Genomic DNA, 24,739 nt, shown 5'->3' with positions numbered 1-24,739 from the left:
ACAGGTGTTTCTCTCTTTAGAAATACCTGTGCCATGACCGCAGAGTACTCAGATTTCTTTTTGGCATTTGGCGGCAGATGATGGGGAAAGTGACGAGTTGTATGACAGGAGAGGTACAAGGTGAACCTTAGAGTAACTAAGACTTTATGCGTAGTTCTTAATCCCAAAAGGAAAAGAGAAGGATAGCAGCGAAAGTCATTGGAATAAAGGACCTCTGAGATGAATCAGCATTAGGATAATTCATTGGTTACTGACTGTCCAGTCGGTTTAGGTTATAAAGTATTCCTGAGTGACTGCATCACTTTATGAAAGGTTCTACCTAACTATAGCTTTCTTTTGCTGGAATTAGTTTATATGGCAATAATACGCATAGAGAATGGCAATTGTGAAATCATGTCTTCCCCAAATTGAAAACATTCGTTAAGGTACAAGTTTACCCAAGACTGCAAATGATTTATCCATACTATACTAACTGAGACTGTGTCTTACCATTCTTGTTTGTTAAAGGAGATAACAAGGCTAACTTTGAGTAATAGCAGGATACTTAGAAAATACTTTCAGGTTAAGTTTTGTAAACTAAGTTCAGTGTTTACCCACCAAAAGCAAATCAGCTCATTTAGTGTTGCAGGAAATGCCTTCATACTTTTTCACTGCCACTAAAGGAATTTAAAACACCTGTTGGATATATTCCCTCCTAGAATGCCATTTGTACACTTATTCCTAATAGGGCCTGTTATTTTAAATGCAAACTCGTATTATAAGGCTCAGAATTGATACTCAGTATTTTTAGTGATCACATGGTTTAGGGTTCTCAGATTTGGGCTCAGACTTGCATTTCAAGCATTGCAATGTGGGCCTGTTAAATGATTTCCTTGCAACCAGGAAAAATTGTTTATCTGAATCTGAAGTCCAATTAAAAAAATGTGATAGTGGTGATAGTGGTTGATGAAGCCGACTAGCGTAGCAGCTAGGGCAATTACAGACAAGTTACATTTAACCTCTCTGTGCCCCAGTGTCTTCCTCTGAAACTGAGTTTCTTCATCAATGGGGATAAATACTGGTACCAATCTGACAGAGTTATTGTAAGAAATGAAGGAGTTCACAAATTTCCTAAAGGCTTAATGTTTGGCTTGTCGTTACTAAATGCTGGTAATTATTAGTAAAACAATATCCCTCTATTATTTATTATATCAAAATAATAATGATAAGAGCCTGTTACTTTAGTAGTTCGATTTTTTGGTCATAGAGTTTAGACTAACTCATATTGTTTAAATGTGAAACCAAGAAGAAAACCAGTTTTGTTTTGTTTTTTTTAACCTGGTCAAGGAACCCAAATCACCTAATTCAGAAATGTTTCTAACTTGGCATCTGCTTTTAATCTGTCACAGCCAGAGAAAGTTTAATGTCTCAGAAAGTGACAGCCTTGTATTTGTGTAGCATAAAAAAGAAAATATATGCTAGATAACATATATACCCCTTATCTTAGTCATGCCACATATAATGCAACACTGTTCCTGCTGGGTTCAAACATTGTGATCCAGAGCCTGCCATTGCCTATTATTAGGAGCAGGAAAGCGTAAGAACCGTATGTGTTTGCCCTTAAGTTGGTCTACAACACACATGCTGTCAATCAGCCTCTGATAGTACCCTCCCCGTGGACAACCTTCTGTGCTCTTTTGAGCATGCTCAGATGGAGTCTACCATCAGTGTGGTGGGACTTCACTTCGCTTCAAGTGTGTCCAAGTTGAAGGGTGAAATTAACAAATACTAACCAAATTTGTGGCTGTCCAAACTAGGAAAATAGTTAAAGAATCAGGCAAATACTCATTTGGCGTCAACCCAATAAAAAATCTTCTTGGTGAGAAAAAAGTTGCCAAAGATGAAAGCCCAGAATAGTGCTACTTTAGCCTAACCACAGTGTCAAAGCAAATGACACACATACACACAAACGCAAAAGGAAGCCCTCTTCACACTAATGCCCCCAAATCCTTTATGGGGCTTCAAACTGAGCAGATTAGGTAGGTTGATGGTTGTCATTTACGGACTGGGTCCACCTAACAAGACTGGTTACTAACAGAATATCTCTGTTTTGTCATTTAATTGACATCCCAAACTTAATATAGCTTGCAATCAAATACACACATAGTCACTCATGCTTTTTCTGTAGACTTTCCAAAACAGAAAAGCGCAGCTCCATTCTTCCTGGTGCTCAGTTACAAAATGTGATTCATCTTTAATGTTTTTCTTTCTCTCTCCTTTCACATCCAATACACAAGCAAAATGTGTCAGCCCTATCTTTGAGATAGAACCAGAATTTGACAGTTTCTCGATTTTTCCACTGTTACCACTCAGGATTAAGATTTCGTTGTCTGTCATCTTAATTATTATCCCTCTGAACTGTGTCCTTAACACAGTGGCTGGAGAACACTTTGAGAATCTAAGTCAGAAGAATTACGTGACTTCAGTGTCTTCCCCTTCATCATAGTTGAAGCTGAAGTTCTTAAAATGCTGGAAAGTTGCACCATGATTATCCTCCACATTATATGTTTGATCTCATCTCCTCCACCTCTACTCCTTGCTCACTCTTTTCCAAACACCTTATACTCTTTAGTCCTTGATGTTCAACAAGTATAGTAGGAAGACATTTTCACTTGCTGTTCCCTTTACCTGAATTGCTGTTGTCTTTACTATCTACAGTACTCATCCACTCACTTTTTTAGGTCTTTCCTCAAATATCACCGTCTCCATTATGAGTCCTTGCTTGCATTCCCTGTAATAACCTGAAGCCCCACTAATACACCCTACCTCCTTAGGAGCCTCCCTTCTGCTGTAGAATCTGTTGAATGAATGAATGGAGTGAGCTATGTCTAATTTCCAAAAAAATAAACATCAACCGTGAACTCTTGTTGAGAGATGGATTCAGGATTCAGGATTAAAAGAAGTGTAAATTCAGGCCTTACCATTCACTATCCATTCCCTCAGGGTTCTGCTATGGTGTATCTTTGAGCACAATTTGATAAGACTAATTAATAGCTTAAATTCGTTAGAATCCCAAACCTTTTATAGTAGAAATGTGATAAAAATTGTGTCAGAGATTCTCAACAAAATGTTAGCGAATTGAAGCCAAAAAAGTATAAAAACAATTATATACCATGACCAAACGGGATTTGTGTCAGGTACATAAGGCTGGTTCAACATTTGAAAATTAATTAATATAATCCAACCAAGACAAATAAAGGAAAAAAACCATATAAATACATGCGGAAGAAGCATTTGACAAAATCCAGTGTGCACTCATGAGAAAAACTCTCAGTAAACTAGGAATAGAGAGGGACTTTCTTAACTTGATAAATATGATCTACAAAAAAACCAATAGCTGACATACTTACTGGAGAGAAACTCAATGCTTTCCCACTAAGATTAAGCACAAGGCAAGGATGTCCTCCTTTATTATAACTTTTCAATATTGTGCTGCAAGTCCTTGCTAATGCAATAAGGCAAGAAAAGGAAATAAAAGGTGTACAGATTGAGAATGAAGACATAAACCTGTCTTTGTTCACAGGTGACATGATCATCTATGTAGAAAATCTTAAAGTGTTGACCCAAAACTCCTGTAACTAATAAGTGATTATAGCAAGGTTGCAGGATCCAGGGTTAATATACAAAAGGCAATTGCTTTCCTATATCCCAAAAATGAACAAGTGGAATAGATTTAAAAAAAACCTGACACTATTTACATTAGCATTGCCAAAACTGTAATACTTCTATATAAATCTAATAAAATATGTACAACATCTATAGGAGGAAAACTACAAAACCGTGATGAATGAAGTCAAAGAATAACTAAATAAATGGAGAGATATTGCATGTTCATGAATAGGAAGACTCGGTATTCTCAAAATATCAGTTCTTTCTAAGTTAATCTATAGAAATTCAGTGCGATCCCAATCAAAATCCCAGCAAGTTATTTTATGGATATTGGCAAACTGATTCTAAAGTCCATATGAAGAGGCAAGAGACCCAGAATAGCTATCACCTCATTGAAGGACACAGTTGAAGGAATGACACTACCCAGCTTGAAGACTTATTATGAAGGTACAGTAATCAAGACAGGGTGGTATTGGTGAAACAAGAAGTAGATCAATGGAACAATAAAGAGCCCCAAAATAGACCCACATAAATACAATCAACTGGTCTTTGGCAAAAGAACAAAGACAATACAATGGAGCAAATATAGTCTTTTCATCAAATAGTGCTGAAACAACTGGATGTCCATAGTTAAAAAAAAATCGAGACACACCTATATATAAATATACACTGTATACATACATACAGTGTACATATACTATATATATACACACCCGTATATCAATATATATACATACAGCATGTTCACGTTTATAATATGTATACTATATATATACACATACATACATGTATACAATATGTACACACAAATATATAGGCTTGTATGTATACTGTATATAGTACTTACACATATACTACAAACGCACGCACATATAAACATGTATACATATATATAATATGTATACACACATATACAAATTAATAGGCTTGTATATATTCAGTATTTTTACATATATAGTTTTGTTTTAAGGAGTTGACTCATGTGACCGTGAGGCAGGCAAGTCAGGGCAGGACTCTGGGCTGGAGACACAGGGAAGAGCTGATGTCCCAAGGCCATTGGAGGAACAGTTCCCTCTTTCTAGGGAACCTCATTTTTCTCTCCAGTCCTTCAAGTGATGGACAAGGCCCACCCACACCGTGGCATTGACAATCTCCTTTATGCAAAGTGGACCCATTTCAGTGTTAACCTCTCTTGAAAAATACCTTCCTGGCCACATCTGGAATAATGTTTGTGGTTGCCGGGGCCCCACGCAGTGCGCACATGAGATTAACCATCCCCGTGGCGATGATGACACTTTATTTTCTCCCTTGACCATTGTCACTACTATTCCAATTAAAATGGCAGCGCTATGAGGGCAGGGCATTTCCTTTTTTGCCAGTACTGAGCGTCTGTGGTCTGGTGCCTAGCATAGGCTAAATACACGGCATTTTTGTGAACAGAAGCCGGGATTCTGGCTGTCATATTTAATAGGAATTATAGTCTTATTATTGGGGGGGAGGGGGTGTGTCACGGTGTGTCAAGTGCGGGAGTCGAACCCGCCACCACTGGCCCTGAGGAGTCTTCCCGGGTCCCCGCTTCGGGCCGGTGGGGGTGGCCAGGGGCAGCCGAAGACGTGCGTCTGTGCGTGCGTGCGTCCGTGCGTGCGTCCGTGCGTGAGAGCGTGCGAGTCCACGGGGCGGTCCGCGCGTGCCGCGAGTGGTTCAGCCCGGCCCCCGGCTGTTGTGCTCGCCTCACGCCGGCCCGGGTTGGCGACAGCGCTGGAGGCCCCGCGCCTGTGACCGCAAAGAGGGAGCCGGGGGCCGGATGGGAGCGCGGCGGCGGCAGCTGAGGCCCAGGCCAGGCACCCTCCCCTCAGCCTCCCGTCTGCCCGTCTGCCCCGCCCCCGCCGGCGGCGCCGCGCCCCTCCGCCAACCGCCAAACTAGCACGGTGCGGGGGCCGCGCGCGAAGACATGGGGGAGAAGCTGGAGCTGAGGCTGGAGTCGCTCGTGGGGGCCGAGCCCGCCGTCTACCCGTGGCCGCTGCCGGTCTACGTAAGTGCCGCCCGTCTCCTCCTCCCGGGCCCCCGCCCCTCTTCCCCCACGGCGCGCGCTGAGCCCACCGAGAAACGGAGCGACTGGAGTCGCCAGACCCTGTTTGGAGGCCCCCTTCCCGCCCCGCCGTGGTTCTCCGCGGCAGTTTCTAGCCCCCGCGCGCAGGGTGGGCAGAGGGGAGCCGGCGCCGGCCGGGGGCGCAGACTCAGCCGCGGGGACCCCGTGCTTCCGAGGAGCGCCTGAGCCGGTCTGCGGTTGGCTTTGCAGGGCTGGGGACCCCGGTCCCCCCGGGCCTGGAATGCCGGGGCTTGCCCTTCTGTACTTTAGGATCTGACATGTAGGGTTTCTTTTTCCTGGTAGTTTATTCTTAGCGCTGTCAACGTGCTTAGTTCTTTTTTTATTTTTCAGGGCACCCTTTCCTCCCTCACTCCAGTTTTTTTGTGTTTCTGTTTTGTTTTAGTTAGGCAGTTTGTCCCTCTGATCTTGAGTGGGTGGGCTGGCAGGACACTGGGAGAGGAGGCATTCTGTCCCCTGATCTTGAGTGGCCTTTGGAAAATGACACGCCAGACGTAAATTTACACAGGCGTCCGGTGAGTCCAGAAATGCAGGGTGTCCGGCTAGGTGGACGCCCGGCCTCTCGTCCCCCGTGGCGGCGTGGTGCGCGTGTTCCTTGTCTCAGGGTTTACGCTTGGGCCCTGCAGCCCACCTTCCGGAGGGAAAGCGCAGCGGGCGCCTTGGACCGGCGCCTTTGGGGCGCTCTTTCGTGCGCTCGGCTTGCGGGGGACCGGCCTCCAGGCGACCCGGCCCTCGCGCGGGCTCCGTGTGTGTCAGTTCGTGGAAAGTGTGTCGCGGCCGGGGTCGGGGTCGGGACGCTGGGACCGCCTGGGAGCCGATGTTGACTCCCGGGCCCCGGTTCTCCGCAGTTATCTGAGGTCCGAGGGTTTCCAGCCCGCCACCGCGCACTGGCGCTTTCTATTTTTGCCCTTCCTGTGCCCGGAGGCGCGGCTGAGCCTGGGCTCTGGCTTTTCCGGTTGGGTAACTCCGGGTGGCCCGGGTGGGCGGCCTGAGCAGTGGGCAGGGCGGGGAGACATCCCAGGGGAGGGAAACTGAAAGTGGGGAGAGCCTTCAGAACTCCAGCTGATCCACTTGCCTCGCCTCCCCGCCCCTCTTACTGCACTTGTCATGCACCGGTTGGCTGGCCGGCGCATTTTTCAAAATGTATTAATTTGTTTATCCTTAGTAGCCGTGAAGCATAGTTCACTTGTAGTGCACAGTTGTAGGAGTTTTGACAGATGATCGCCGTCAGGCGGCAGAGCAATCCTGTCATCCCACTTGCTGCCCTTTGGCGCCAGCGCGCCTCCAGCCTCTTGGCCACTAATCTCCTCTCTGTCCCTAAGGTTTTGGCTTTTCCAGAAAGCCAGATGAACGGAACAACAGCATGTAGCTTTTCAATTCTGGCTGCTTTGGCTCAGCAAAACCTATGCGAGATTCATCCCAGGTTTGTTTTTTTTTGTTGTTGTTGTTTTAAACATTGATTTAGTTAGTTATTTACTTGGCTGTGCTGGGTCTTAGTTGCGGCACATGGGATCTTCATTGGCGCATGCAGTATGTTTTAGTTGCAGCGTGCGGGATCTAGTTCCCTGAGCAGAGATGGACCCCGGGCCCCCTGCATTGGGAGCGCGGAGTCTTAGCCACTGGACCACCAGGGAAGTCCGTCATCCCTGTTGTTGCGGGTATGAGAAGCCACTCCTTTTTCTGGCTGTGTTGTATTCCATGATGCGTTTGTCCATTCGCCTGCGGGTGGCAGGACTTGTGGGATGTTTCCAGTTTTGAGGGGATCAGGAATAAAGCTGCTGTAAACATCCCAGGGCAGGTTTCCATGTGAACTTGGGTTTTTACCTCACTTGAGAAAATACTCAGGAGTGGGACTGGGATCTGTGCTAAGTATATGTTTAACAACCCTTCTGCATCTTAGAAATTGGTATTTTTGAGTATTGGAAGAGTTTAGAAATGCACTGTGACCCAGCACCCAGGCACTTGAAACGAAGTTGAAGGTTCATCTGGAGATGGTCATGTTGTCCCCGTCTCTGTCTTTTATTCGAGGCAGAGCAAGGCCACAGATTTATAACCCTTGTAAGGAAGGCCTTGTGTGTCCAGGCCCTGGCAGGACCTGGCTTTCTAGTGGTGGGCGGTTCTGAAGTGGAGAGAGCATCTTTCCCTTGCTGGCTGGACCTCGCTTGGCAGGGTGCAGGGTGTGCTGCCTGCCTGGCCGGGTGCTCTTTCTGCCGGTCAGCAGCCATTCCTGGTGTGTCTGTCCTACTATCAGGCAGGCGGTCAGGGGCCCTAGTGAAGTGCTCAGCGAGCTGCAGCCTTCCTAAAGCTTTGCGGGTAATGTCTGCTACCCTCCCATTTCCCTGCTGAGGAATTTTGCTTTCTCATGGGAAGTGAGGGGGCAGTACTTTATAAGAGTTCATATTTTGTGATGACTCGATGCTGAATACATTAAGAAAATGGGCTCCTTCCAGAAGCTTAACTTCTTAGAAGGTCAGGTTATTCACGTGACCGCACGTTTGAAATGAGTGAGCTTGTTTGTTCATTGATTCATTCATTCTGCAAGCACCTCCTGGATATTTAGAGTGAGTGTTCCAGGGGGCGCGGAGGACAGTAGACAGTATTCTTTTTTTTTTTTAATTTTTGAATTTTATTTAATTTATTTTTTTATATAGCACGTTCTTATTAGTCATCAGTTTTATACACATCAGTGTATACATGTCAATCCGACTCGCCCAGTTCAACACACCACCATCCCCACCCCCCCGTGGCTTTCCCCCCTTGGTGTCCATACGTTTGTTCTCTACATCTGTGTCTCAACTTCTGCCCTGCAGACCAGTTCACCTGTACCATTTTTCTAAGTTCCACATACATGCGTTTACATACGATATTTGTTTTTCTCTTTCTGACTTCACTCTGTATGACAGTCTCTAGATCCATCCACGTCTCAACAAATGACTCAATTTCTTTCCTTTTTATGGCTGAGTAATATTCCATTGTGTATATGTACCACAACTTCTTTATCTGTTCATCTGTCGATGGGCATTTAGGTTGCTTCCATGACCTGGCTGTTGTAAATAGTGCTGCAGTGAACATTGGGGTGCATGTGTCTTTTTAAATTATGGTTTTCTCTGGGTATATGCCCAGTAGTGGGATTGCTGGATCAAATGGTAATTCTATTTTTAGTTTTTTAAGGAACCTCCATACTGTTCTCCATAGTGGCTGTATCAATTAACATTCCCACCAGCAGTGCAAAAGGGTTCCCTTTTCTCCACACCCTCTCCAGCATTTGTTGTTTGTAGATTTTCTGATGGTGCCCATTCTAACTGGTGTGAGGTGATACCTCATTGTAGTTTTGATTTGCATTTCTCTAATAATTAGTGATGTTGAGCAGCTTTTCACGTGCTTCTTGGCCATCTGTATGTCTTCTTTGGAGAAATGGTTATTTAGGTCATCTGTCCATTTTTGGATTGGGTTGTTTGTTTCTTTAGTATTGAGCTGCATGATCTGTTTATATATTTTGGAGATTAATCCTTTGTCCGTTAGTTCGTTTGCAAATATTTTCTCCCATTCTGAGGGTGACAGTATTCTTATTCTCAAAACTTATGAACTAAGGACGGTAGGTGATCTATAAACACAGAAGTTAGCTGAAGTGTAGTGCCCCGTATATGGGATCAACTGAGGTCCCAGAGAGTGGGGCTGCCAGATTTGCCCTGGGGGAGGTGTGGGTGGTTTCTCTGAGGTGGGGGCACCCGCAGGAGGAAGTGTAAACAGCCACAACCGCCTGTACTCCGAAATGTCCAGCCTCCAAGATGGGCTTTTGCGCAATTGACAAATAGGAGGGTGGGGTGCAGGGCGAGTTTTGTTCCTTCTGTGACTGAGAGTTCCCAGATATCTACTTATAGCTCACGGTGGCATTTCTAAAGCAGGATGGTCCTTCTTTTGGTGGGAAAACCGGGTCTCAGCTCAGGAGGAAGCAGGTGGTATCTTCGGCTGCCTGATGGCAGGGCAGGAGCCAGCAAGGGCGTGCAGTGGTCCTTCCCCTCCGTGACTCACTGAGGCTGTGGGCGTGGAGCGGCCCCAGCGTGAGTGTCCCCGCCTGCTTCTGGCTTCCTCCTGAGAGCCCACGAGCCCTGATGAATGCCTGCTGAGCAGTCACACCCTTCACTCCACAGTGGGTAGTAGCTGAAGTGGGAGGGTGAGTGAGCCATCCCTCCCTGTGACTCAGAAAACATTTTCTGATCTGACCTCTGCTGGTGTGAGTCCTGCCTAATCTGAGCTCAGGTGGAAGGCAGGTTAACCCTTTGAGGACTTTCCGTGGGTGAAGTAGCCCCTTTGAAGAGGAAGGGATCACCGGGAAATGCCTGGTATTCCGTATGTACGTGCCTGTTAGCTTTCATACTTTGGTCCCTAACATCCAAATGCTGCCTGTATACTCTGTTCCTGGTGGGAGGGGCCAGAGGCAGCCAGCCGGCCCTTTGGATATTCACTAGGCAGGAGGCGGCTGGGAGCTGCAGGGGACCGGCCCCCAGGCTACCTCTAAGAGCTGCGTCCTTTTTTCCTTAATTAAATTAAACTTTTTATTTTGAGATTATCGTAGATTCTTGCACAGCTGTCAGAAATAGGTCGGACACATCCCACGTTCTCTTTACTCAGTTTCTCCCGATGGTGGCATCTTACAAAGCTATGCACCGATGTAATGATTTCATTGTCATTGATACAATCAAGATACAGAGTGTTTGGTGTCCCTTTTGGATTTGGGGACCTGTAGGGTGTGACTGACTGTGTCTGCGCATCCCTGGGCCCCGGGCCCGGTGCATGTCTCCCAGGAAACCCCTCTCCTCCCTCTTTCTTTCTGCTGTGTCCTCCTCTCGTGGTCCTGGCACTCTTCCCCAGTGCGTGCGCCTTCTCTCCCTGGCTGTGGGATGACAGTCCTGTTTCCTTCCTCCCACTCAGGGTGCTGCCTGGAGGCCTCTTTGACGTCTTCTCTGTCCCCTCAAGCTGTCCCTGCCGTTCCCACCAGCCGGGTCTCCTGCCACGCCCATGGCGTCAAGCGGTCCCAAGGGTGTTAACAGAGGACATGCCAGGTGCCTGTCCATGGTCCTCCGCAGCTCATGCGTGGCTCTGTAGTGCCTCCCTCACTGCCCGCCTTTCTTGTTCCTTCCCAGACTCTCTCTCCCCACCCACGGCCGCTGTCGCGGTGCCTAGCCCGGGGCTCTGTTCCTCAGCGCCCCTGTGTCGGACCGGGCCCTCTTCCTGTCCAGGGCGCCTGGCAGGGCTCCCGAGTCACAGGTTCCCGTGAGCTGCAGTTGGGAGGTCGGAGGCTGCGTGCTTCACTGAGTATTGACCTTGGATGACGACGCCTCCTCATCTCTGAGGGGCTTCCGTTTGAATCCCCTCAGTTAGTCATGGGGTACGCGGCCGATGTCGGGAAAGCACGTCAGGCTCACACCAGGTGCACGGGCAGCCGGTGTGTGAGAGAGGTTACCTCTGAGAACGCTGGTCCTTTAAAAACCTGACACGTCTTTTCCTGGGTGGGGAAGGGGTTTTTGCAGGCTGTGTCCCTGGGGGGGGGGGACCGCCACGGGGTGGTGCCCACGGGGATGGCAGGAGTCATGGGGCTTGGGGCGGGGAGCTCTAGGGAAGGATTTGCATGTCCCATGGTGGTGGTGGCTCACGTTTCCCCTGGTGTGCAGGTGCCTCCCTGGCGTCTGCTCTGTGCTCACCTGCAGGCTGAGTGAGGGTCCCACCGGAGAGCAGGTGCTGGGGCCACAGGACACGCTGGGCCCACACCTGGTCTGGGACAGACACCAGGTGAAGGGGTGGGACAAGGGGAGAAGGAGCCATGCTGGGTGTTGTGGGTTTTGTGTCTTTTTAAATGACAGCTTTGCCGAGATAGCATTCACACACCACTGAACTCACCCATATGAAGTGTACAATTTAATGGCTTTTACTATATTCACAGAGCTGTGCAGCCTTCACCTCTAATTCCAGAACATTCCATCAGCGCAAAGGGCCGGCAGTCCCCTGCTCCAGCCCCTGACACTCTGTGTCTGTGGATCTGCCTGTTCTGGACGTTTCCCATCAATGGAATCACACACTGTGTGTCCTTCTGTGTCTGGCTTCTCTCACTGAGCATCGTGTTCTCAGGGTCCGTCCACGTTGTTGTGAGTGTCAGGGCTTCACCCCTTTGCATAGCTGAGTGATGCTCCCGTGTGTGTGGCCCAGGTCGTGGGGTCTCGAGGCCCCTGGAGAGGCGTTCGTTTGGCTTGGTCCTGGGGTGGGGTGACGCCAGTTGCACTGATACGATGCTAACAGGACCCCTTGCTGGACTGGGAGACAGTTGAATTATGTCTTAATAGTGGCTTTGGTTCTCCTTTCAGTATCTGGTGTGTTGTAGCTTCCCTGAACATGGTGAGCAAAAGCTGCCTCCCCACAGCACCTCTGGGACCCTCTGACAAGCCAGGTGCGTGCCTGGCCCAAGACAAGATGCCTGGGCTTCCCTGCCAATACCTGAGCTGGGAGGGACATGGATACTGGGCAGCACAAGACACGGGCTCTCCTCCTTCCGGGCTCTGGTGAGTGTAAGTTTGACTAGAATACAGTTTATCATTTTACCGCTGATTCCCTGTAGTTGACTGCTGGTCCATCATGACAACATTATACCCAGACTGCCAAGCCATTTTACCGTCCCATGGAACCTCACTGCAGATGCATTCTGCGCATCTCTAACATTTATCTTCTCTGGACCTGCTTTCAGAGCAATGTGTTTTGTTAGATCCAGTCACAGAGCTATGGAAACAACATAGGCTGTCTTATTTTAACTGACATGTGGTCCCCATTTCTTTTTTCTACTCCCTTACTTATGGCCGTTAACAATGACTCTTTCTCCACTCTTTTCATGTCCCACTAGACTCTGTTGTGTGTCCTTGCTCTCTCACCTGAAGGGGATACCTCTTACTTCAACAAGAAAGTAAGTGTTTCAGACACAAACTTCCTCATCTTCTTTCTGCTGACTCTGGCTGCCTTCCAATACATGTTCCATGATGCAGACACCACCATCTCCACTTCAAATCCGTCCGTGACTTTCCATTGCTCTTAGGATAAAGACTAACCTCCTCACCATGGTCTAAAATGTGGAGTCAAAGGATGGCTTCCGGTGGACAACTGGTGCCGTTCTGTAAGATAAGGAGCTTGCTTCAGAAGGTAAATCATATGTCCACTACATATACTGTTTAGTTTACCAGGCAAGACTTTCTTGGTGAAAGAAGCAGCGTTGACTTGCATTCTAGAGCAGGCTTCTCATCTGGCTGTGCACTGGTACTCTCTCTCTGGGGGTGCTAGTCCGCAGGGCAGGGCATCCCCTGGGCAGGATGGAGCGCGATCTCTGCGGCCTCGTCTTGCAGCTCCTTCCTTTCATTCTCAGTCATCCAGCCCACAGTGGCCTCCTTTCAGGCCTGCATACTTACAAGGGCGCATTGCCCATGCTGCCCCTCTGCAGGAAATGTCCTTCTGTTTAGTTTGCAGCTGATTGATGCCTCCTCACCGTTCGCATCTCTTCTCATGTGTCACTTTGCCAAGGAAGTGTCCCCTTACCTACTCAACTCATCACATCCCCCTACCGTAGCTCACATAACACCACGTACCTCTTGCTTACAGCCTTAATCACATTTCACATCCAGTTTTAGGTAGGTGTTCACCATATGGTCCGTGAGGAAGAGATCATGCCTGTTTTTGCTTACTCTTGATTCCCAGCGACTAGCACAGTTACTGATAAACTTTGTTAGATGGAGAAATGAATGTATCCAATCCCTGGTGAAGCCCTGACCGTTTTTCTTTCTAGTGTCTCTCGTACTCCTCCCTGCCATCTGTGTCACCGTTACTCCGCGTCTACCGTTTATGAGTTTACACCTGGGTTACGATGACTGCTTCGGAGATTCGCATGTCTTTCTATCTTCCTCCCTGCAACCTCTCCTACACCTCCCAAGGCTCTTGGGTTATGCCATTGCCCTCTTCCGAGCCATCCGTGGCACCCACTGTCAACCCAATACAGCCAAACTCTTAGGATTGACACTCAAGACCCTCCATAATTTGGCTTCAATTTCACTTTCTAGACTTTTTAAGAAAGAACTGGGTCTAATTACCTGTGCATCTCTGCTCCGTTTCAAATCTACCCATGACGTTAATTTTTTTTTTTCTAGTCCAGCTATTTTACACCTCCTTCTCTGGGAAGACTTCACTGAGAATCCAAGCAATTTCTGGATCCCTTCTCTCCCCTGAACTTGTAAAGAGTTTAACAAGACATATGCGGAACTGCCGTAAGGTAATCTACATCTTAGCTCCCTCTCTGGTATCTAACCTCCCTGAGAATGGGGGTACATCTCTGTGTTCTGTGCAGTTTTCAGCACAGTACTCTCCACGTAGTGAATATTTGGTAAATGAACGAATAAGTGAATGGGCCACCAAGATAAGGGTATTGTCTCATTCTTTCTCTCTTTTTCCACTTTCAAGTTTCTTTAGTTAGTTTCCTCAGACAAAAGGTTTCTTTGTAGCTACACAGTGGCCAGGTCCACAGAATGTTGCAGATAGCTGCTAAAAACATCCCTCCTCCACTTGAGAATGGCTTGCTCTCCCTCTCAAGCGGAGAGAGCTGGGATTCGATATTTAATTAAGTGCCTCTGTTCACTTGGCATTGAGAGGCACTAGGGGGCGTTAGTGCTCTACACCCGGTGAAATGCCTGTTTCCTTTGTGATTTTCCTTTGTGAAAAACAACTATCCACAAAGTGTTTTGTTCCAATTTTCCATCCTTTTAGATTGATGAAAATAATTTTAACTACGTAGAAACAGAAAACAAATAGAAAGAACTTTGCATTACATTTAAAAAAGCTTAGGGGGATCTTTGTGGTACATTAGTGAAGTTATCTGGGGAAACCTTAGCTACGTACATTGTGTTGGAGAGGCACCGAGAATTCAAGAATTCTCAAAGATCGAGGACACAGTTGCCTTACATGTAGGCATGGTGGCAGCCATGGACATAGCAGTGATTTGGAGAATGTTGTATTAGTCAGCTCTTGCTGTGATAATGCTTTGGAACAAATCTCCCCAAAACTCAGTTACATAAATAAGAATTTATTTTTCTTGGACCTGTGGGCTAGCTGCAGCGACTCTCTTGTAGACCTCTCGATGGCTGGTATTGCTCCATGTTGTGGGTCAGTTTGAGGTCTGTCCCACACATCATACTGTGGAGCCCAATTGTGAGGCTGCAGGTCCCTGTCTTCTCACAAGTTCACTGAAACGTAAGAGGTGAGCCCAACCACACAAGCCCACTTAAGGCCTCTGCAACTCATTTAAGGCCATGGTGTCTTCCCTTGGCATCCTGGGAACCCCCTGGCCTCAGGATGCAGCTTCTGTAGTCCATGGCAACCGGTGGAGAGGGGGCGGGGCTGCAGGAGGGTGGAACGCTGAGGTCACAGAGGGTGTGCGTGTGGCCACCTCTGCTGTGACTGAACCAAGGGCAGGGGGGCAGGGGGTCCAGGCAGGGCCCTCAGAGCCCGGTAGGCCCAGGGGGGCGGCACAAGCATCTGGGCCCAGGCCAAAGAGCACCTTCTTGGTCTTCGCGGCAGGCCGGCCTCTCACCTTGCCACTCAGGCCACCCTCCTACTTGAAGTGTGTGTGGAACGCGTCCGCGGAGTACACCTCGCTGCACAGGTAGCCATAGGACTGGGCGGCGTAGCTTCCTGTGAGGCGGCCGAAAGTCGCAGGCGGGTGGGTCCCTGGGATACACGCGGAGAGGCTCTTGACCGGCCCCCTGAGAACCGTCGCCGTTCCGTAAGATGGGGAGCTTGCTTCAGAATGTAAATCATATGTCCACTAGATATGCTGTTTAGTTTACCAGGCAAGACTTTCTTGGTGAAAGAAGCAGCATTGACTTGCATTCTAGAGCTCATCTGGCTGTGCACTGGCACTCTGGGTGTGCTATTGTGCAGGGCAGGGCATCCCCTGAGCAGGATGGAGCATGATATCTGCAGCCTCGTCTTGCCCCTCCTTCCTTTCATTCTCAATCTTCCAGCCCACAGTGGCCTCCTTTCAGGCCTACATACTTACAACAGCACATTGCCCATGCTGCCCCTCTGCAGGAAATGTCCTTCTGTTTAGTTTGCAACTGATTGATGCCTCCTCCTCCTTCTCATGTCTTCTCAGGTGTCACTTTGTCAAGAAAGTATCCCCTTACCTACTCAACTCATCACATCCCCCTACCATAGCTCACATAACACCATGTACCTCTCGCTTATAGACTTCATCACATTTCACATCCAGTTTTAGATAGGTGTTTACCATATGGTCCGTGAGTAGGAGATCATGACTGTTTTGCGTACTCTTAGTTCCCAGCGACTAGCACAGTTACTGATAACCTGTGTTAAATGGAGAAATGAATGTATCCAATCAATGGTGAAGCCCTGACAGTTTTTCTTTCTAGTGTCTCTCATACTCCTCCCTTCCATCTGTGTTGCCGTTACTCTGCTTCTATCATTTATTATTTTACACCTGGATTACGACGATTGCTTCGGAGAATAGCATGTCTTTCTATCTTCCTCACTACAACCTCTCTTACACCTCCCAAGGCTCTTGGGTTATGCCAGTGCCCTCTTCTAATCCATCCGTGGCACCCATTGTCAACCCAATACAGCCAAACTCTTAGGATTGACACTCAAGACCCTCCATAATTTGGCTTTAATTTCACTTCAAGACTTTTAAAAAGGAACTGGTTGTAAATATCTGTGCATCTTTGCTCTGTTTCATATCTATCTATGACGTTAATTTTTTTTTTGGTCAAGTTACTTTACACCTCCTTCTCTGGGAAGACTTCACTGAGAATCCAAGCGATTTCTGGATCCCTTCTCTCCCCTGAAGCTGTAAACAGTTTAACAGGACACGTGCGGAACTGCGGTAAGGTAATCTACATCTTGTCTCCCTCTCTGGTATCTAACCTCCCTGCGAATGGGGGTACCTCTCCGTGTTCTGTGCGGTTTTCAGCACAGTACTCTCTACAGGTAGTGGATATTTGATTTGGTAAGTGAACGAATAAGTGGATGAGTCACCGAGATAAGGGTACTGTCTCATTTTTTCTCTCTTTTTCCACTTTCAAGTTTCTTTAGTTAGTTTCCTCAGACAAAAGGTTTCTTTGTAGCTACACAGTGGCCAGGTCCACAGAATGTTGCAGATAGCTGCTGAAAACATCCCTCCTCCACTTGAGAATGGCTTGCTCTCCCTCTCAAGCGGAGAGAGCTGGGATTCGATGTTTAATGAAGTGCCTCTGTCCACTTGGCATTGAGAGGCACTAGGGGGCGTTAGTGCTCTACACCCGGCGAAATGCCTGTTTCGTTTGTGATTTTCCTTTGTGAAAAACAACTATCCACAGAGTGTTTTGTGCCGATTTTCCATCCTTTTAGATTGACGGAAAGCATTTTACCTACGTAGAAACAGAAAACGAATAGAAAGAGCGTTGCATTGCGTTTAAGAAAAGCTTAGGGCGGTCTCGGTGGTACGTTAGTGAAGTTATCTGGGGACACCTTCGCCACGTACATTGTGTTGGAGAGGCTCCGAGAAGTCATTGAGGAGTTCTCAAAGTTCGAGATCACAGTTGTCTTACACGTAGGCACGGTGGCAGCCGTGGACATGGCAGTGATTTGGAGAACGTTGTACTAGTCAGCTCTTGCTGTGATAATGCTTTGCCACAAATCTCCCCAAAACTCACTTACGTGAAGAAGAGTCTAGTTTTCTGGGACCTGTGGGCTAGCTGCAGCGGCTCTCTTGTAGACCTCTCGATGGCGGGTGTCGCTCCATGCCGTGGGTCAGTTTGAGGTCTGTCCCGCACACCTTACCGTGGAGCCCAACTGTGAGGCTGCAGGTCCCTGTCTTCTCGCAGAGTTCGGTGAAACGTAAGAGGTGAACCCAACCACACAAGCCCACGTAAGGCCTCTGCGACTCATTTAAGGCCATCGTGTCTTCCCTTGGCCTCCTGGGAACCCCCTGGCCCCAGGATGCAGCTTCCGTAGCCCAGGGCAACCGGCGGAGGGGGGGCGGGCGGGGCTGCAGGAGGGTGGAACGCCGAGGTCACAGAGGGTGTGGGTGTGGCCACCTCTGCTGTGACTGAACCAAGGGCAGGGGGGCAGGGGGTCCAGGGCAGGGCCCTCAGAGCCCGGTAGGCCCAGGGGGGCGGCGCAAGCACCTAGGCCCAGGCCGAAGAGCGCCTTCTTGGTACGCGCGGCAGGCCGGCCTCTCGCCTTGCCACCCAGGCCGCCCTCCCACTTGAAGTGTGTGTGGCACGCGTCCGCGGAGTACACCTCGCTGCACAGGTAGCCACGGGGCTGGGCGTCGTAGCTTCCTGCGAGGCGGCCGGAGGTCCCGCAGGCGGGTGGGTCCCTGGGACAGACGCGCGGAGCTGCTCCTGCCCGGCCCCCCTGAGAGCCGTCGCCGTTCCGTAAGGCGGGGCGCCTGCTTCAGAATGTAAAATCACGTGTCCGCTCCATCGATACGCCGTTTAGTTTACCAGGCAAGACTTTCTTGGTGAAAGAAGCAGCCTTGCCTTGCATCCTCGAGCAGGCTTCTCAGCTGGCTGTGCACCGGTACTCTCTCTCTGGGTGTGCTAGTCCGCAGGGCAGGGCATCGCCTGGGCAGGGTGGAGCGTGATCTCTGCGGCCTCGTCTTGCAGCTCCTTCCTTCCATTCTCAGTCATCCTGCCCACAGTGGCCTCCTCTCAGGCCTGCATACTTACAACGGCGCATGGCCCGTGCTGCCCCTCTGCAGGCAGTGTCCCTCTGTTTAGTTTGCAGCTGACCGATGCCGCCTCACCCTTCTCATCTCTTCTCAGGTGTCACTTGGTCAAGAAAGCGTCCCCTTACCTACTCAGCTCATCACGTCCCCCTACCGTAGCTCACGTGACACCACGCACCTCTCGCTTATGGCCGTCATCGCCTTTCCCATCCAGTTTCAGGTAGGTAAGTTTACCCCGTGGTGGTCCGTGAGGAAGAAGAGATCACGCCTCTTTGGCTTACTCTTGATTCCCAGCGACTAGCCCGGTTACTGATAACCTCTGTTAGAGGGAGAAAGGAATGCACCCGATCCCTGGTGAAGCCCTGAGCGTTTTCCTTTCTAGTGTCCCTCGTACTCCTCCCTGCCATCTGTGTCGCCCTTACTCGGCGTCTACCGTTTATGAGTTTACACCTGGGTTACGGTGGCTGCTTCGGAGAATCGCATGCCTTTCTATCTCCCTCGCTGCGACCTCTCCTACACCTCCCAGGGCTCTTGGGTTATGCCCTTGCCCTCGTCCGAGCCGTCCGTGGCACCCGCTGTCAACCCCGTACGGCCAAGCTCCGAAGACTGACACTCAAGGCCCTCCGTAATTTGGCTTCAGTTTCACTTTCCAGACGTGTCAAGAAAGAACGGGGTCTAAGTATCTGTGCACCTCTGCTCCGTTTCATATCTACCCACGAGGTTAATTTTTTTGTTTCTTCCAGTCCGCCTATTTTGCACCTCCTTCTCTGGGAAGACTTCACTGAGAATCCAAGCGATTTCTGGATCCCTTCTCTCCCCTGGAGCTGCAAACACTTTAACAGGACATGTGCGGAACTGCCGTAAGGTAATCTACATCTTGTCTCCCTCTCTGGTACCTAACCTCCCTGCGAATGGGGGTACGTCCCGTGTTCTGTGCGGGTTTTCAGCCCAGGACTCTCTACGCGTAGTGGATATTTGATTTGGTAAGTGAACGAATAAGTGGATGAGTCACCGAGATGAGGGTGTTGTCTCATTCTTTCTCTCTTCCTCCACTTTCAAGTTTCTTTAGTTAGGTTCCTCAGACAAAAGGTTTCCTTGTAGCTACACAGTGGCCAGGTCCACAGAACGTTGCAGATAGCTGCTGAAAACAGCCCTCCTCCACCTGAGAATGGCTTGCTCTCCCTCTCAAGCGGAGAGAGCTGGGATTCGATATTTAATGAAGTGCCTCTGTCCACTTGGCATTGAGAGGCACTAGGGGGCGTTAGTGCTCTGCACCCGGCGAAATGCCTGTTTCGTTTGTGATTTTCCTTTGTGAAAAACAACTATCCACAGAGTGTTTTGTGCCGATTTTCCATCCTTTTAGACTGACGGAAAGCATTTTACCCACGTAGAAACAGAGAACGAATAGAAAGAGCGTTGCATTACGTTCAATAAAAGCTTAGGGCGGTCTCGGTGGTACGTTAGTGAGGTTATCTGGGGACACCTTAGCCACGTACATTGTGTTGGAGAGGCACCGAGAATTCAGGAGTTCTCAAAGTTCGAGGACACAGTTGCCTTACACGTAGGCACGGTGGCAGCCGTGGACATGGCAGTGATTTGGAGAACGTTGTATTAGTCAGCTCTTGCTGCGATAATGCTTTGCAACAAATCTCCCCAAAACTCACTTACATAAAGAGGCATCTAGTCTTCTGGGACCTGTGGGCTAGCTGCAGCGGCTCTCTTGTAGACCTCTCGATGGCGGGTGTCGCTCCATGCCGTGGGTCAGTTTGAGGTCTGTCCCGCACACCTTACCGTGGAGCCCAACTGTGAGGCTACAGGTCCCTGTCTTCTCGCAGAGTTCGGTGAAACGTAAGAGGTGAACCCAACCACACAAGCCCACGTAAGGCCTCTGCGACTCACTTAAGGCCATCGTGTCTTCCCTTGGCCTCCTGGGAACCCCCTGGCCCCAGGATGCAGCTTCCGTAGCCCAGGGCAACCGGCGGAGGGGGGGCGGGCGGGGCTGCAGGAGGGTGGAACGCCGAGGTCACAGAGGGTGTGGGTGTGGCCACCTCTGCTGTGACTGAACCAAGGGCAGGGGGGCAGGGGGTCCAGGGCAGGGCCCTCAGAGCCCGGTAGGCCCAGGGGGGCGGCGCAAGCACCTAGGCCCAGGCCGAAGAGCGCCTTCTTGGTACGCGCGGCAGGCCGGCCTCTCGCCTTGCCACCCAGGCCGCCCTCCCACTTGAAGTGTGTGTGGCACGCGTCCGCGGAGTACACCTCGCTGCACAGGTAGCCACGGGGCTGGGCGTCGTAGCTTCCTGCGAGGCGGCCGGAGGTCCCGCAGGCGGGTGGGTCCCTGGGACAGACGCGCGGAGCTGCTCCTGCCCGGCCCCCCTGAGAGCCGTCGCCGTTCCGTAAGGCGGGGCGCCTGCTTCAGAATGTAAAATCACGTGTCCGCTCCATCGATACGCCGTTTAGTTTACCAGGCAAGACTTTCTTGGTGAAAGAAGCAGCCTTGCCTTGCATCCTCGAGCAGGCTTCTCAGCTGGCTGTGCACCGGTACTCTCTCTCTGGGTGTGCTAGTCCGCAGGGCAGGGCATCGCCTGGGCAGGGTGGAGCGTGATCTCTGCGGCCTCGTCTTGCAGCTCCTTCCTTCCATTCTCAGTCATCCTGCCCACAGTGGCCTCCTCTCAGGCCTGCATACTTACAACGGCGCATGGCCCGTGCTGCCCCTCTGCAGGCAGTGTCCCTCTGTTTAGTTTGCAGCTGACCGATGCCGCCTCACCCTTCTCATCTCTTCTCAGGTGTCACTTGGTCAAGAAAGCGTCCCCTTACCTACTCAGCTCATCACGTCCCCCTACCGTAGCTCACGTGACACCACGCACCTCTCGCTTATGGCCGTCATCGCCTTTCCCATCCAGTTTCAGGTAGGTAAGTTTACCCCGTGGTGGTCCGTGAGGAAGAAGAGATCACGCCTCTTTGGCTTACTCTTGATTCCCAGCGACTAGCCCGGTTACTGATAACCTCTGTTAGAGGGAGAAAGGAATGCACCCGATCCCTGGTGAAGCCCTGAGCGTTTTCCTTTCTAGTGTCCCTCGTACTCCTCCCTGCCATCTGTGTCGCCCTTACTCGGCGTCTACCGTTTATGAGTTTACACCTGGGTTACGGTGACTGCTTCGGAGAATCGCATGCCTTTCTATCTCCCTCGCTGCGACCTCTCCTACACCTCCCAGGGCTCTTGGGTTATGCCCTTGCCCTCGTCCGAGCCGTCCGTGGCACCCGCTGTCAACCCCGTACGGCCAAGCTCCGAAGACTGACACTCAAGGCCCTCCGTAATTTGGCTTCAGTTTCACTTTCCAGACGTGTCAAGAAAGAACGGGGTCTAAGTATCTGTGCACCTCTGCTCCGTTTCATATCTACCCACGAGGTTAATTTTTTTGTTTCTTCCAGTCCGCCTATTTTGCACCTCCTTCTCTGGGAAGACTTCACTGAGAATCCAAGCGATTTCTGGATCCCTTCTCTCCCCTGGAGCTGCAAACACTTTAACAGGACATGTGCGGAACTGCCGTAAGGTAATCTACATCTTGTCTCCCTCTCTGGTACCTAACCTCCCTGCGAATGGGGGTACGTCTCCGTGTTCTGTGCGGGTTTTCAGCCCAGGACTCTCTACGCGTAGTGGATATTTGATTTGGTAAGTGAACGAATAAGTGGATGAGTCACCGAGATGAGGGTGTTGTCTCATTCTTTCTCTCTTCCTCCACTTTCAAGTTTCTTTAGTTAGGTTCCTCAGACAAAAGGTTTCCTTGTAGCTACACAGTGGCCAGGTCCACAGAACGTTGCAGATAGCTGCTGAAAACAGCCCTCCTCCACCTGAGAATGGCTTGCTCTCCCTCTCAAGCGGAGAGAGCTGGGATTCGATATTTAATGAAGTGCCTCTGTCCACTTGGCATTGAGAGGCACTAGGGGGCGTTAGTGCTCTGCACCCGGCGAAATGCCTGTTTCGTTTGTGATTTTCCTTTGTGAAAAACAACTATCCACGGAGTGTTTTGTGCCGATTTTCCATCCTTTTAGACTGACGGAAAGCATTTTACCCACGTAGAAACAGAGAACGAATAGAAAGAGCGTTGCATTACGTTCAATAAAAGCTTAGGGCGGTCTCGGTGGTACGTTAGTGAGGTTATCTGGGGACACCTTAGCCACGTACATTGTGTTGGAGAGGCACCGAGAATTCAGGAGTTCTCAAAGTTCGAGGACACAGTTGCCTTACACGTAGGCACGGTGGCAGCCGTGGACATGGCAGTGATTTGGAGAACGTTGTATTAGTCAGGTCTTGCTGCGATAATGCTTTGCAACAAATCTCCCCAAAACTCACTTACATAAAGAGGCATCTAGTTTTCTGGGACCTGTGGGCTAGCTGCAGCAGCTCTCTTGTAGACCTCTCGATGGCGGGTGTCGCTCCATGCCGTGGGTCAGTTTGAGGTCTGTCCCGCACACCTTACCGTGGAGCCCAACTGTGAGGCTGCAGGTCCCTGTCTTCTCGCAGAGTTCGGTGAAACGTAAGAGGTGAACCCAACCACACAAGCCCACGTAAGGCCTCTGCGACTCACTTAAGGCCATCGTGTCTTCCCTTGGCCTCCTGGGAACCCCCTGGCCCCAGGATGCAGCTTCCGTAGCCCAGGGCAACCGGCGGAGGGGGGGCGGGCGGGGCTGCAGGAGGGTGGAACGCCGAGGTCACAGAGGGTGTGGGTGTGGCCACCTCTGCTGTGACTGAACCAAGGGCAGGGGGGCAGGGGGTCCAGGGCAGGGCCCTCAGAGCCCGGTAGGCCCAGGGGGGCGGCGCAAGCACCTAGGCCCAGGCCGAAGAGCGCCTTCTTGGTACGCGCGGCAGGCCGGCCTCTCGCCTTGCCACTCAGGCCGCCCTCCCACTTGAAGTGTGTGTGGCACGCGTCCGCGGAGTACACCTCGCTGCACAGGTAGCCACGGGGCTGGGCGTCGTAGCTTCCTGCGAGGCGGCCGGAGGTCCCGCAGGCGGGTGGGTCCCTGGGACAGACGCGCGGAGCGGCTCCTGCCCGGCCCCCCTGAGAACCGTCGCCGTTCCGTAAGGCGGGGCGCCTGCTTCAGAATGTACAATCACGTGTCCGCTCCATCGATACGCCGTTTAGTTTACCAGGCAAGACTTCCTTGGTGAAAGAAGCAGCCTTGCCTTGCATCCTCGAGCAGGCTTCTCAGCTGGCTGTGCACCGGTACTCTCTCTCTGGGTGTGCTAGTCCGCAGGGCAGGGCATCGCCTGGGCAGGGTGGAGCGTGATCTCTGCGGCCTCGTCTTGCAGCTCCTTCCTTCCATTCTCAGTCATCCTGCCCACAGTGGCCTCCTCTCAGGCCTGCATACTTACAACGGCGCATGGCCCGTGCTGCCCCTCTGCAGGCAGTGTCCCTCTGTTTAGTTTGCAGCTGACCGATGCCGCCTCACCCTTCTCATCTCTTCTCAGGTGTCACTTGGTCAAGAAAGCGTCCCCTTACCTACTCAGCTCATCACGTCCCCCTACCGTAGCTCACGTGACACCACGCACCTCTCGCTTATGGCCGTCATCGCCTTTCCCATCCAGTTTCAGGTAGGTAAGTTTACCCCGTGGTGGTCCGTGAGGAAGAAGAGATCACGCCTCTTTGGCTTACTCTTGATTCCCAGCGACTAGCCCGGTTACTGATAACCTCTGTTAGAGGGAGAAAGGAATGCACCCGATCCCTGGTGAAGCCCTGAGCGTTTTCCTTTCTAGTGTCCCTCGTACTCCTCCCTGCCATCTGTGTCGCCCTTACTCGGCGTCTACCGTTTATGAGTTTACACCTGGGTTACGGTGACTGCTTCGGAGAATCGCATGCCTTTCTATCTCCCTCGCTGCGACCTCTCCTACACCTCCCAGGGCTCTTGGGTTATGCCCTTGCCCTCGTCCGAGCCGTCCGTGGCACCCGCTGTCAACCCCGTACGGCCAAGCTCCGAAGACTGACACTCAAGGCCCTCCGTAATTTGGCTTCAGTTTCACTTTCCAGACGTGTCAAGAAAGAACGGGGTCTAAGTATCTGTGCACCTCTGCTCCGTTTCATATCTACCCACGAGGTTAATTTTTTTGTTTCTTCCAGTCCGCCTATTTTGCACCTCCTTCTCTGGGAAGACTTCACTGAGAATCCAAGCGATTTCTGGATCCCTTCTCTCCCCTGGAGCTGCAAACACTTTAACAGGACATGTGCGGAACTGCCGTAAGG

The 24,739-nt window shown here is 50.4% G+C and overlaps 1 pseudogene across 1 annotated transcript in view; it reads left to right on the top strand.

Annotated features, from left to right (window-relative positions):
- LOC307176909 (centrosomal protein of 78 kDa-like) overlaps positions 1-12,971 on the top strand; it is a 40,037-nt pseudogene extending 27,066 nt beyond the window's left edge. The window contains exons 8-11 of the transcript XR_013831797.1: positions 11,697-11,898; positions 12,115-12,309; positions 12,645-12,704; positions 12,834-12,971. The product of XR_013831797.1 is annotated as a centrosomal protein of 78 kDa-like (transcript). The remainder of the gene's footprint in view (positions 1-11,696; positions 11,899-12,114; positions 12,310-12,644; positions 12,705-12,833) is intronic.
- The last annotated feature ends 11,768 nt before the right edge of the window (positions 12,972-24,739 follow it).

The sequence above is a fragment of the Stenella coeruleoalba genome (assembly GCF_951394435.1).
Source record: "Stenella coeruleoalba genome assembly, chromosome: 1".
NCBI classification, from domain to species: Eukaryota; Metazoa; Chordata; class Mammalia; order Artiodactyla; family Delphinidae; genus Stenella; species Stenella coeruleoalba.
The sequence above is the reverse complement of the archived record's forward strand: the minus strand, read 5'-3'. Positions and strand labels throughout refer to the sequence as shown.